Source organism: Molossus molossus, unplaced genomic scaffold (assembly GCF_014108415.1).
Source record: "Molossus molossus isolate mMolMol1 unplaced genomic scaffold, mMolMol1.p scaffold_m16_p_6, whole genome shotgun sequence".
NCBI lineage: Eukaryota > Metazoa > Chordata > Mammalia > Chiroptera > Molossidae > Molossus > Molossus molossus.
In genome coordinates this window covers 19,408,725-19,422,293 of record NW_023425399.1, presented here as the reverse complement: position 1 = coordinate 19,422,293, position 13,569 = coordinate 19,408,725, and positions in this window count along the sequence as shown.

Genomic DNA, 13,569 nt, shown 5'->3' with positions numbered 1-13,569 from the left:
ATGTGAAAACAAATGAATTATTGCTTAATACTTACAGTGTGTTCGGAAGGCAGAAACCTTCCAAAGAGAACCAGTGGCACCGCTGATCTCCAAGCTCTCTCGCAGGTCTAACATCTGAGAGCGAAGCTATTGGCAGGACCTGGCCTGATTTTTAAATCCCCTCAAATGCAGGCCTCCTGGGGCCTGGCTCTTATTTGCAAGGCTGCTTTATCCTATTAACAGAATCAGCAGAGGTAGTGACTTTCCAAGCCCTTCCACTGTCCCCGTGACAAGCCCTCGCTGCTCAGAGCCCCGTTCTGGCTAATTTCTCACCACTTGAGCAGTGGAGGAGATCCCCGCTGCTGATTGCCTCTTGCCATCGGTAATTATTTTCCCAACGTCATCCCCTTGCAAATATTATTTAATATTCCCAGGGTGTTGTGACATATTGGTCTCTTCAACTAATCAGAGTTTGGCTTGACTGAGGTGCCATCCCCCACTGAGATGGGGGCAGGGTGTATGCTATGGGCAAGGCCATCACCCAGTCATGTCTGCCAGATTTAAAGCAGCGGAGCCAGGAAGCTCACCTGAACCACCTGTGAATCCTGGGGGCAATATGGTCCCCTCTTCTCTTCAGTCCCCTGCTGACCACGGCCCTGCCTCACCTCAGTTTATCACATCTGGCCCAAGCAGGCTTTGTTTTCATTAAAACCCTTCTAGACCTTTCTATGTCCAGCATATCTGAGGGCTCATTCTCTCTCCAGCCCTCGGCTCCTGCTGTGGTCTGGCCTCCCTGCTGAGATGGTGGGGTGAGAGCAGAAATGTCAGCTGGTCCCTGCTGTAGTGGGGAGGGGAGTGTCCAGTGCCCCCCCCCCCACCTGCCAAGCCTCTGTCCTGTGTCCAGAGCCGGTGCTCTCCTCCAGTGAGGGTTCCTGAGGGTCCTCGGGCTGCCAGTTAAAATGCTTGGTGGGGCGAAGGAGGAGGAGAACGGGCTCCTCAATGGAGCCGGCTGGCAATGTCAGACTGGCCTGCTTGAAAGACTCCTCAGCTCTCTTTCCTGGGTCTTTTGTCTGTTTTCTTCCCTCCCCACATTGCCCAGATTTAAAGCAGCGTCTGAACATGTCTCCGTCTGAACATTTTTACCTGCTTCAAGTCTGGGCTCTACACTTCTAGGGGGATGCTGACAGATGGAGTTACATCTTGAGGAGAGGGAGCTGTCACGTGAGAAGCAGTGGGCGCAAAATGCAGGACCTTCACCAAAGAGCAGAGAGGCTGAGAGCGGGAGCAGAGGGAAGAGGTCCCTGCACCCCTCAGTGCATAGCGGGGCTCTCGGATAAGTTACAGGGAGGCAGAGGTCAGCTCCATTTCTTCGTCACCCAACAATACTGAGTACCTGCCAAAGAGCTTACATTCTGGGGGACGGGGCAGACAATAGCATACTAAGTAGATTATAGAGTGTGTTAGTTGTAAGAAATGCTGGGGGGAGGGGGGGATGGAGCAGGATAAGGGAAATTTAGAGTCCTGGCAGGGTGAGGGGAAATGTTGCAATTTAAATAGGGCGGCATTTGAGCAAAGAGGAAAGAAGTGAGCAAGTGAGCCGTGTGGGTATCTGGGGGAACAACGTTCCAGGCAGAGTGAACAGTAGCTGCAAAGGCCCTGGACCAGGAGCAAATCAGGTTACAAGAGGGATCAGATTATCCAGGGTTTAGGGACTGTTATAAGAACATTGCATTTTACTCAGTGAAATGGGGACCCTTGAGAGGGTTTGAAGCAGAAAAGTGACTTGTTTTAACAGGCTCACAAGCTGCTGTGGTGGATGTAGACTGCACGGGGATGGGTGGAAGCAAGGGCCCCAATAAGGAGACTAGCGCAGTAGTCCCGGTGAGAGGCGACAGTGATCAGAGCGGTATCGGGAGTGCACAGGGCTGTATTCATGATTCACGGAGGGATGGACTGGATGTCTTTCAAGGGCCCTCTAGCCTGATAACCCCTACTTCTCTGAAGTCTCAGAATCTGAACAGAATACTGACTCCTGCAGGTACCCCCGCCTCAGGAGTCCCCTCTCTGCTGTCCATCGTGGGATCTGTCAGCCCTTGGGCAGGTGGGGCAATAATGAAGGATTGGGAGGGCTGTCATAAGAATCTGGGGTATGGGGACTCAAGAGGGCTCTGTTGCCAAGGAGTGGGTGATGCAGAGGGCCATGATACCTGTAGTCGAACCATCAGCACCTGTGTGGGTGGTCTTGCTGCCACTGGCAATGAGGAAGGTCCCACTTGAAGTCCAGGTGTTCTCGTGACTCACAGAGAGCTGAGGATATGTGAAGCCTCTGTTTCTAATTTGTGCTGGTCCAGAATCATTCATGCACCCACTTCCCCCACAGAACTGTCATGGACTTGGAGGTGTTACTCTGAGCTAGCATGGAGCGCTACTCTCCCCTCGCCACTGGGCATTTGTGACCCTTCTGTCCATCGCTCAGGAGGGGCACAGGGTCTTCCGGAAAGGTCTTAGCACTCTTCGTCGTACAGATGAGGAAATCGAGGCTCAGAGAGGTGCGGCACAGGCCAGCGGGTCTCAGAGCCAGAATTGCAGTCCACCTGTCCGAGTCCAGCACTGCCCTGCCGCCACGCAGCACTCCTTAATAAGGACAGTTACATAATCTGTGATAATTACGAGTGGGTCTGAGGCTGCCAGCTGACAACTGGCAATGTCAGCCACTTACAAGGGTGCTGGGCACGCCCCACTGGCCTCTTGGTTTGTGACAGCTTGCTAATGTTTCTTCCCAGACTCTTGGTGTTCGTATCTGGCTTGTGGGCACAAGACTAACCAGGCTCAGGTGAGCTGGCATCTGGATGTGGGAGGAGGGGGACAGCCATCTGGTCCAGAACCAGGCTGCTTCTGCCAGTCTGGGGTACACCTGAGTAGAGTCCTCTCCCACCCCGTCCTACCAGAATTGCTGTTGAGTTTGCAAAGGCATTTGCTTTAGTGAAAGCCGCTGCCAGATGTGGGGCCTCTGAGGGGCTGATTGAATGCCTGCCCATCTCTGCCTCAGCTGCCCCTGGCGGTCGGTAAGCTGTTCTACCCGAAGTCTAGCAACCTGAAGGTACAGAAAGGGATGTGGGGGGTTGGGGTCTCTGTGCTAACTACTTTTAATTAATTAATTTTTGTTAATCCTTACCCAAGGTTATTTTTTCCATTGATTTTTAGAGTGAGGGGGTAGGGGAGAGACAGAGAAACATCGATGTGAGAGAGACACATCGACTGGTTGCCTCTTGAATGTGCCCCAACAGGGCCATGGATGGACCCATGACCCTGCTGAGCCACACCGGCCAGCAGTGCATTTAAATGAAGAAGGCTACGCCATTCATTGTTCATTTGTCTTTTGGAAATTGTCCATTTATGTCCTTTACTCATTTTTCTGTTGGATCTTTATGTTGTTTTTTTTTAAATATGCATTTATCTTATAATAGATCTTAATATTAGAAATATTTCCTCCAATTTGCCTTTTAATTTGATGCTGTTTTGAAGCGTGTGCTTTCCTTTTTGTGTCAAATATGTTGAGCTTGTTCTTCTTGATTTGATTTATTCTCATTGCTTTAATGCTTAAAAGTCCATTCCTGTCTCAAGATGAAATCTACATTAACCTCTATTTTGTGCTGGTTTTTCATAGTGTGTTGTGCTTTTTTTATTTTGTATTTGGCCACAGTCAAAACCATGTTTTCCTCAGCCCCACTTAATCCATGCCCACTCCTACCTTTCACATCTGTTCTCAGTCTTTTCTCTCCAGATTTTAAGTTCTAACACATCATCTCATGCCTCCATCCTTGCCCTTTCCTCAGCCACCAGAGGCTTCTCACAAGCCTTCTGACCCCTGTGACATTCACAGCCAGAACCACACACACAGCTGGCTCTTGGTGTCAGTCTGCTGGTGTGCAGTGCTTTTCTGGTTGCTTCTCAGGCTAGAATCATTTGCTGGTGATTCAGCACCGCCTTGCTCCAAGCTAAGTGCATGAATGCTTCCTTGATTGGAAGATCCCCCTCCATCTCAGAAGGCTCTGGCACTGGCTGCTCTTACTGTTGGCTGCGCACCTCCTTTCTCTTCATCTCTCTCCTGCTGCCAGGCCTCCCTTGCCTTAGGAAGACCATTTCTACTCCTATCCTTCCACCCACAGGAATAGACACACAACTCCAGCTAGGCTACTTGGCATCTTCTGTGGGATGCTTCTTCTAGAAGATGCAGAAGGATGCCACCTGCTTTTGGAGTTATGATGCTAGAGGACTCTCAGTTGGGCCTAATAGGCCTTATTATTTCCATGAAAAAAAGAACAAACCCACAAATGTTCTTACATCAGAGAAGAGGATATGATCAACACAGAAGGAGGCCAATCTGAGAGCTGAGAACTAGAGAGCCAACATCACTGGAGCACCTGGATCCAGCCCTACCTACAACCCATAGTCCCCAGGCTTCCTCTTACATGAGCCAATACGATACATTTTTTTTTAGATTTTACTTTATTGTGTTAAGAACATTTAACATGATACCTACCCTCTCAACAGATTTTAAACTTACAATATAATAGTGTTAACTGCAGGTACAATGTTATACATCAGATTTTCATCTTGCTTAACTGAAACTTTGTGTCCATTGGTTAGTAACTCCTTTTTCCCCTCCCCCAGACACTGGAAACTATCATTCTATTTTTTGATTCTATGAATCTGACTAGTTTAGATATCTGATACTATTCACAATAGTCAAGTTGGGAAAACAACCAAAATATCCATCAACAGACGAGTGAATATGCAGATGTGGTCCATCACACAATGGAATATTACTCAGCTTTTAAAAAAGGAAATTCTGCAACATGTGACAACATGAATGAACCATGAGGATGTTATGCTGAGTGAAGTAAGCCAATCACAGAAAGACAAATACTGTGCCTTTTCCTTTAAACCCCTTTGCTACAGTTTCTGCCCCTGTAGCCAAATGCCTTCTGATTAATTCATTCCCGCAGTGTGAGGTGTTGCCCTTCACTGCCTGCCCATCTGCAAACCTCCTAAGATGTCAGAGTTCAAAGGAAACTTAGAGACTAGAGACTGCAGTTGGTGAAACCAAGATTCCAGGAGAGAAAAAGAACTCACTTAATGTCACATGGTAAATTGCCCAATGCCCAAAGGGGGAAAAAGCTTGAACTCACTGGCCTCAGTGATGGCGTTGGAGCGCTGGGTGGCTATTGATCTGTTGTTTCTGGATGCATCACCCAGGCAGGAGTGTGCAGCCGAGGGGGAGCTCCAGGATGGGCCAGAGGGGGTGGGGAGGGCATCAAGTACCGCTGTGGCTGCTGCCTCTGATTTCTTGGCCTCTGTTGGGAGAGAGTGGTGGTCATGACCATGGTTGTCATTTACTGAGTGCTGTGTGCCCGGCAGCAGGTTAACCCAGAGCAGTAGCTTTACATACATTTGCTCTTTGAAGCCTTGCAGCATCCATATGAAGGGGGTACGGTGGGAATCCCCACTTTGCCAGCGAGGGAGCAGGCCCAGAGAAGTTAGGAAGTGTCCAATGTCACACTGTAGCTGAGCTACACGCTGTGACTGACCTGCGTGGCCTGACTCCAGAGTCTAAGGTCTTAGCCTTGGCTCCAGGGGAGGCCAACTCAGACGCCGACAGGGGTCACCAGCCATGTCGTGAGTGGACAGAGAACAGGTCTCTACTTCCCAACGTCTGCCTGGGGCGGCCAATTCAAAGCAGACTTGTCAGAGCTTCTAGTTTTTCCAGAGAAGCTGGAAATCTGGATTTTTATATAAAACTTCTCTATTTTTAAATGTTGGCAACAAAGTCAGAATTTTTAAAAACAACACTGCAAGCCAACCAAAAGCACATTTACAGGCTGGTGGGTTGCAGCTTTTCGGCTTTACTACATCCTCGTGTGGCTGGAGGACAGCGTTCTAGTCCACAGGGGTCCTCCCCCCCGGGGTCCCCTGGGGTGCCCCCCCCCCCCCGCAGACGGGGGTTAGAGGTGGCGGCTGTTAGACCCCAGCCCCGCCCCGAACTCATTCTTTCTTGAGTGTGTTCTCAAGGGGAGGCACTAGAAGCAGGGGCAGGGTAGGGGTTTGTGTGGGAGCCCCAAGAGAGCAGACAGAGACTTACTACCCAATGGCACAGGTGAGGACGCTGAGACCAAGTGAGGCCGTGTAAACAGTCAGGATCCCTCAGCAGCGTAGGGAAGGGCCTGCTGGGCGGGATCAGTGGTCGTTCTGAGCCACGGGTGTGGTGTTCTTCTCACCATGTCGCCCAGCTGATGGCCATTTGTCTAGGAAGAAGAAACACCTGGGTTCTGGAACATGCCGGAGTCCCAGCCTTGCCCCGGATAATATTAGGGAAGTCACTGAGCCTCTCTGAGGCGTAGTGTCCTTGTTTGCTATACGGGGGTCACAGCCCCCTCTCAGGTGAGAGTGAAGAGCAAATGGAGGAAGAGTGGGAGAGTGCCCAGAGATGCCTGCTTCTCCCCTCTAGCCAGGACCAGCGGGGGAGGGAGGGGAGGGAGGGGGAGGGGAGGGGAGGGAGGGGAGGGAGGGGAGGGAGGGGGAGAGGAGGCCTCTCGTCACATCACCCACAGTGTAGTCCTTTGTGCCCTCATTCACACTCTGTACTCTTGTTCGGTTCACACTGAACACAAGCTTGGTCATCTGTAGGAAGCCGTTACAGGGGAGGGAAGGTGATGGGTAGCTGGCCAGGCAACAGGCTGTGTAACTGTGGAGATGGGCCCACTGGGCTCAGTGGCCTCAGAGCGGGGGGAGCTGTCCTAGGCCACAGCACCCAATGCCCTGGGTGCTCCTCAGACGGAGGCTCAACATGTTTCACGCCTCCCATGGGGCAAGGTGGGACCCTGAGGGTTACTGGACGTGGCTTTCAGGCTCATGGACTCGCAGAACTAGAGAACCTGGGGGGGTGGGGGGGGAGTGGCAGGGATGCCATGGCTGGTGATTCTCTGATGCAGGCAGGGTGTATTCTGGCACCCAGGCTGCCACTCCTGTCCCTCCCCCGGGAAAGACGCGACCCCTTTCCTTCTCAATGCAGTGCCCCAGGCACCGTGCACACTGTGGGGAGCTGGTGTGGGAGAGAAAACCTGTTTGTCTTTTCTGATTCAGTTCAAGCACTCTTATCTTCGAGTAGTGGGGGGACAGGCCCAGAGGGGGCAAAGGTCACCTAACATGTTTGTGTCAGGGCCGGTGTCCAAGCTGTCCAGTGTGCAGCCTGGAGCATGGGCCCTGTGGGGATGAGGCGGCTCAGTGGGGCGGGTGCCTCCTCTCCTGCCAGCCTGAACACCTCTGCAAGCCACAGCTCTGCAAGCATGTCGGGAGTCTTGACCCCGCCGTGACCCTTGGACAAGTCCTCGAGCCTCTCTGGGGCTCAGTGTTCTCCTCTGTGAAACAGTGGTACTGGCGGTGCCCAAGCTCCCGTGAAACCCCAGTGCCCAGTCCCTGAAGGGCAGGAGGCTGTGTGCTCCTCAGCGCCAGGAGTAGGGGACTGAGCTGAAGACATCGGGGGCCCCTCCTGTGCCCAGCTTCTGGAGCCAGGACCTGTGTGTCACAGGCACTGAGTTCCGATGACATGCCAGAGCTAGTCTGTCCCCCCTTCACCTGGTCATTCCAGGGCAGGGTGGGGTGAGCACTAGCAGACTGACTCAGGGCAGAGGAAAGGGCAGTCCCAAGGCTGAAAGTGAGTTGTTCATGAACACAGAGCTGGGCTCAGGGCCTGGGACCCTGGAACCCATCTGCCTTTTTATTTTTTTAATTCTCTTTCCCCTTTGACAACCACTAGTTTGTTCTCTCATACTATGAGTCTGTTCCTATTTTGTTTGTTTGTTTATTTATTTATTTATTTATTTATTTATTTATTTTGTTTCTTAGATTCCACATGTGAGTGAGATCATACAGTATTTGTTTTTCTCTGTCTGACTTACTTCACTTAGCATAATGCTCTCAAGTTCCATCCATGTTGTCGGAAATGGCAAGATTTCATTATTTTTTATGGCTGAGTAATATTCCACATCTTCTTTATCCATTTATTTATTGATAGACGCCTGTGTTGCTTCCATCTCTTGGCTACTATAAATAATGCTGCAGTGCACACAGGGGTGCATGTATCTTTTGGAATTACTGTTTTTGTTTTCTTTGGATAAATGCCCAGAAGTGGAATTGCTGGATTGTAGTATAGTCTATTTTTAATTTTTTGAGGAAACTCCACACTGTTTTCCATAGTGGCTGCACCAATTTACAATCCCACCAACAGTGCACGAGGGTTCCCTTTGCTCCACATCCTCGCCAACTCTTGTTATTTGTTGATTCATTAACGGTAGTCATTCTGACAGGTGTGAGGTGATTTCTCATTGTGTTTTTAATTTGCATTTCCCTGATGATTAGTGATGTTGAGCATTTTTTCATGTCTCTTGGCCATCTGTATGCCCTCTTTGGAGAAGTGTCTATTCAGATCCTTTGCACATTTTTCAATGGGATTGTTTGGTGGTGTGTGTGGGGTTGTGTGTGTGTGTGTGTGTGTGTGTGTGTGTGTGTGTGTGTGTGTGTGTTGTGTGAGTTCTTTATATAGTTGGGGTATTAACCCCTTGCTGAATGTATCCAGCTACCTTTTTGCAGGAGCTTCACTGGTCCTCTATGGATCAAGGCCAAAGCTGATGTGAGACCCTAATCTGACCCAAAGGTTCCTGCAAAGGTGCTGAGTGGCATCTAGCCACCAGGTGGGTGTTGGAGTCAAGGAAAGCCATGAATATGAGATCTGGGGGCTCTGGGTTCAAATTGGCAAAATGAGGGATACCTGGGGGACAAGCAGCTTTTTATGGGCCCAAGGCCCTGAAACTCTGAAGGCCTGTACACCAACCTGCTTCCCTCTCTCACTCATCTGTCTCTCTCACGCGCTCCAAGGTAGACACAGCAGCACCCACATCCAAACTGCTCACACACAGCACATGAGCTCACACATTGTGCACAGGGACACCCACACAGAGACACACCCTCCCAGAGCCACACAGACACCCACGTGCATGCAGGCATGAACACAGGCCCTGAGGCTTGTGAAGCCCCTGCTCGGCGTCTTGGCTGGGGAGGGTGCGCAGGGCAGGGTGTGTGCACTGGGTCCTGTTCTGGAAGTCTAATTGTATGGAAGCTTTTTTCTGCTTGTCTTGTCACCACATCTGACTCTGCCCACTGGGGTCATCACCAAGGCTGGGATGGGAAGGGAGGTGGCAGAGCATTTCAGAGGACTCTCAAGGCAGCTAATCTGGGTTCAGGTTTTAACTCTACCACTTTATAGCTCTATGACCTCGGCAAGTCATTGGACCTCTCTGAGCCTCAGCTTCCTCATCTGGAAGTGAGTATAAACATGCTACCTCTTAAATCCAGTAATCTGTTTCCCCCAGGCCTGGCACATAGTGGGTGTCGAATAAACGGAGATTGTTGCTGTTGGCTTGGGACAAAGGCTCAACTCACAAATGGCCACTCACTCATTGCAGCCTGGCACACAGCGAGGGCACCATATTCGTGAGCTGTCATTTCCACATCTGTTTCAAGAGGCTACCTGGGGTCTGAAACTGTGTGTCTCGCTTATAGGACCCAAGACTGTAAGACTCTGTGCCCAGGCGATGGCCAGGCAATGGATAGGGAGTTAGGGTCTTTGATATTGAACAGTGTGCCCTGGCCAGTTTGTCTCAGTGTTTAGAGCATTGGCCCGCAGACCAAAGGGTCTCGGGTTCGATTCCCAGTCAAGGGCACATACCTGGGTTGCAGGTTTGCTTCCCAGCTCCCAGGGTTGTGTGGGAGGCAACCAATCGATGTCTTTCTCTCATCAATGTTTCTCTCTCCCTCCCTCCCTCCCTCCCTCCCTCCCTCCCTCCCTCCCACTCTCTCTAAAAATCAATGGAAAAACATCCTCAGGTGAGGCTTAACAAAAATAAATAAATAAAAAATTTAAAAGATATTGAATAGTGAGCAGCCCTTTGGCTAGAACCTGGACTAGGATCTTAGCTGTTTAATACCATTGTATTCTAGAACCGTGGACTGTAAAACCCAGAGACCATTGCCAGCATATTTTAGTTTTGCAAGGATCTCAAAGCACAAATCTCAGAATCTCAGAGCTGTAAAGAGGCCTTGGGCACATCAGGTCCAGCTACCTTGCTCCTGAGATGGAATCCCAGGAGGATGGAACCTTAGGGTGGGAAGAGAATGTTGAGTCCATTCCAGACCAATTTGACGGAAGAGGAAACAGGCCCAGAGAGGGTGAGCTAGTGGGGTAAGGTTGCACAGCAAGTTAGTGGTATTGCTGAGACCAGAATCCTGGTCCTGGCCTCACAGGCTTAAACTTGGCCTCTTTCTGGAGGCCTGGAGGAGATGAGGGAAGGCAGAGGAGGACACATTTGGACCAAAGCAAGGATTTTCCAGAGAACTGCTTTTTTTTTTTTTTTTTTTAAATCAAACCAAAAAAGAAATTGGGAAAGGGTACTGGTTTCCCTTTATTTCCTGCCTTGTCTTCCTCTGGGCACTCACTCTCCGCAGCTTTCTGCCGGCCTCCAGCTCTGCTCACAAGCTGTTTCCAACCGCCCACGGGCTTCCCAAAACCGTCTCTGCAAGCTAATTCCAGAGGGTGAAAGGCAGCGAGCAGGCCCGGTGGGCGGGGTGCTTCCTTAGCGGGCACAGACGGAGTCTCCCCAGCCCCAGCCCTCTCCCCGCGTGCTTCAGCCCCGCCCCGTCCTGGAGGGGAGTATGGGGTCCCGCTCCCACCCCTTACTGCCTCCTCACTGTCTGACTTCTCACAATAGGTTCTTTATTTCTCCTTTTTGAAAAAATTAATTTTAAGAATTATGTAATAGTACATATTTGTTGTAAAATAATCAGGAAAGTGTAAGGAAGAAAATGCAGGTCACCTGTAATCAAGTTCTCCAAATGAAACAACCCTTAACATCCAAACATATATCCTTCCCGACTTTGGACCAAGCACCTGATGGGGAAGAGCAGCAGACTCAGCACGTGATGTTCTAAAACCTGCCTTTTTCTCACAGTCATATATTCACACATATCTGGCCTAGTCAACAGCCGCACTTCAGCAACCCGACTTTTAGGGGCAGCGTAGCATCTTGCACTATTCGACCGGTCCCTGCTGTGAGAATTTTACCTCGGGCCTGTTTTTCCCCTATGAGAAACGGAGGGCATCATTTATTCCTCTGAATCTTCGTGTTTATCCTAATCAGATCCTTAGGACAACTTCCTGGAATTGGTTGACTGGTCAAAGTGTTTACACTTTTTAAAAGAAGATAAATGCAAAATTATAGCTCTAGTCTCTCTCTCTCTCTCTACAATGAGCATGTAATAAAGAAAATTAGAAAATACAGATAAGGGGAAAACTTCATAACTTTTCCCAATTCTTACCACCAATTCATGGTTAAGAATGTTGCTATAGCCCTGGCCAGTTTGGCTCAGCGGTTAGAGCGTCGGCCTGTGGTCCTGAGAGACCCGGGTTCGGTTCCCGCTAAGGGCACGTACTTCGGTTGCAGTTTGTCCCCGGCCCTGGTTGGTCGTGTGGGTGGCAGCCACTCGATGTGTCCCTTCACGTCGATGTTTCTCTCTCTCTCTCCCTTACTCTCTCTCCCTCCCACTCTATCTGTACAAAAAAAAAAAAAAAAAGGAAAAATATCCTCGGGTGAGGATAAAAAAAAAAAAGAATGTTGCTATAGAACACAGGTTCTTTCATGCACCTGTGTGTGTGTGTGAATATAACATACGCATATAATGGGATTCCACCGTACATGTTGTTTCGTGCAATTTTGACCCTTTGTTTATGTCAGTGAACTTACGTCCGCAGCATCACTTTTGTCAGCCACATAGTACTTCCTTATGTGTGTACCTGGGCACAGCCACTCCTGCTGATGGGGAGCAGGTTGCTGATTTTGCTCAAGTAGGAACAGTTCTGTGATGAATGTGCTTCGAGAAGATCTTTGTTTCTTGTCCACCTCCATCCTTAGGATGATGGTAGAGGAATTCCCGGGCCAAGGGGCTTTCTGTCATTGATACTGCATCATTTCTGACCGTAAGTCTGAATGCCACGCTGGCACAGAGGCCTGACCACACTCCGCTGGTGTCTACAGGCCAGAACGCCATCTGTAGAACTAGGCAGGGCTGGCGCTGCGTCTCCTGCTCTCCAGCCTAATTACTTAGAGAACGGCTTTGGCCTTGAACAGGGCCTTTGCCCAGGAAGGCGCCCCTGTGCTTCCAGCTCCTCCCAGGAAGCCAGGCTCTGAACGAGGCTCACAGAGCCTGAGCTCACAAGCCAGCTGCTGCGGGCTCTCCCAGCCCCCTTCATGAATATCCTGGGCAGGTCATGTGCCTGCTTCGTGCCTCCCAGTTCCCACTCACCTGAGACCATGGCAGCTGGAGAATAATGTAACATGTTCCCAGTCTTCATTGTTCTGAGAAGAGAAAAGAGGCAGCCAAGATATTGTAGGGGTAGTTGGTGCTTAAAAACTGGAGAGCAGGTGTGCCCACTGGCCTCGCAGGGACCCGTGAGCCCTGGCTGCAGGCCTGGAGCCGCACGAAGGTGGCCGCGCTCCACCGCTGGCAGAGGTCAGCCTGGGCAGAGGAGAGAATGGGGGTGGCCAATGTGGAAGTGGGGTGACACCATATAACTGAGGGGCTGGGGTGAGAGACAGCTCTGGGCAGTGGGGAAGAACAGGCCCAGAGAGGGAAGGAGGCGGTCTGCTCAGAGCACCCTGGTGCGGGGGGCAGGCTAACCGGGACTGTCTCTCCTCATCCAGTGCCTCTCCATCTGACCAGGCCCTGCTCTGTTCTCTGTGGTCTCACTCTGTTCAGACTTGGGATAGAAAGAGCCACGTGATAAAAAGGCAAGCTTAGCCCTGGCCGGTTTGGCTCAGCGGTTAGAGCGTCGGCCTGCGGTCCGGAGAGACCTGGGTTCGGTTCCCGCTAAGGGCACGTACTTCGGTTGCAGTTTGTCCCCGGCCCTGGTTGGTCGTGTGGGTGGCAGCCACTCGATGTGTCCCTTTCATGTCGATGTCTCTCTCTCTCTCTCTCTCTCTCCCCCTCTCTCTCCCTCCCACTCTATCTGCACAAAAATTGGAAAAATGTCCTCAGGTGAGGATAAAAAAAAAGGCAAGCTTAGAGTTCACCAGAAACCCAGGGAGGAAAAGGGGAGGGGGAGAAGGAAGGAGGAAGGAAGAGAGGGGAAAGTAGGGGAGGCAGCCACTCAAGGGAGGAGGCCATGCCATCCAGTCCTTTCAACTGACCAGCACAAAGGTCTAAACCACCATCCCAGTGGTCAGCTCAGAACGGGCTGCATCAGACCTTCAAGCTGGGAGAACAGTTTTCAGGCAGGTTCAAATGACCCCTGGGTATTATACAGCCCTTTGCAGTTGTTCAGGTACCCTCCCATTCCTGAACTCAAGCCGGGTACCTGAGCAGGCAGAGGTTGGGGACTGGAGGCCGAGCAGATCCGGACAGAAGCTGGAGGTGAGGACCTCTGTCAGGCTCAGGCACTTGTCTCTTTTAACTCTTGCTGCTCACCGAATTCCTGTTTAC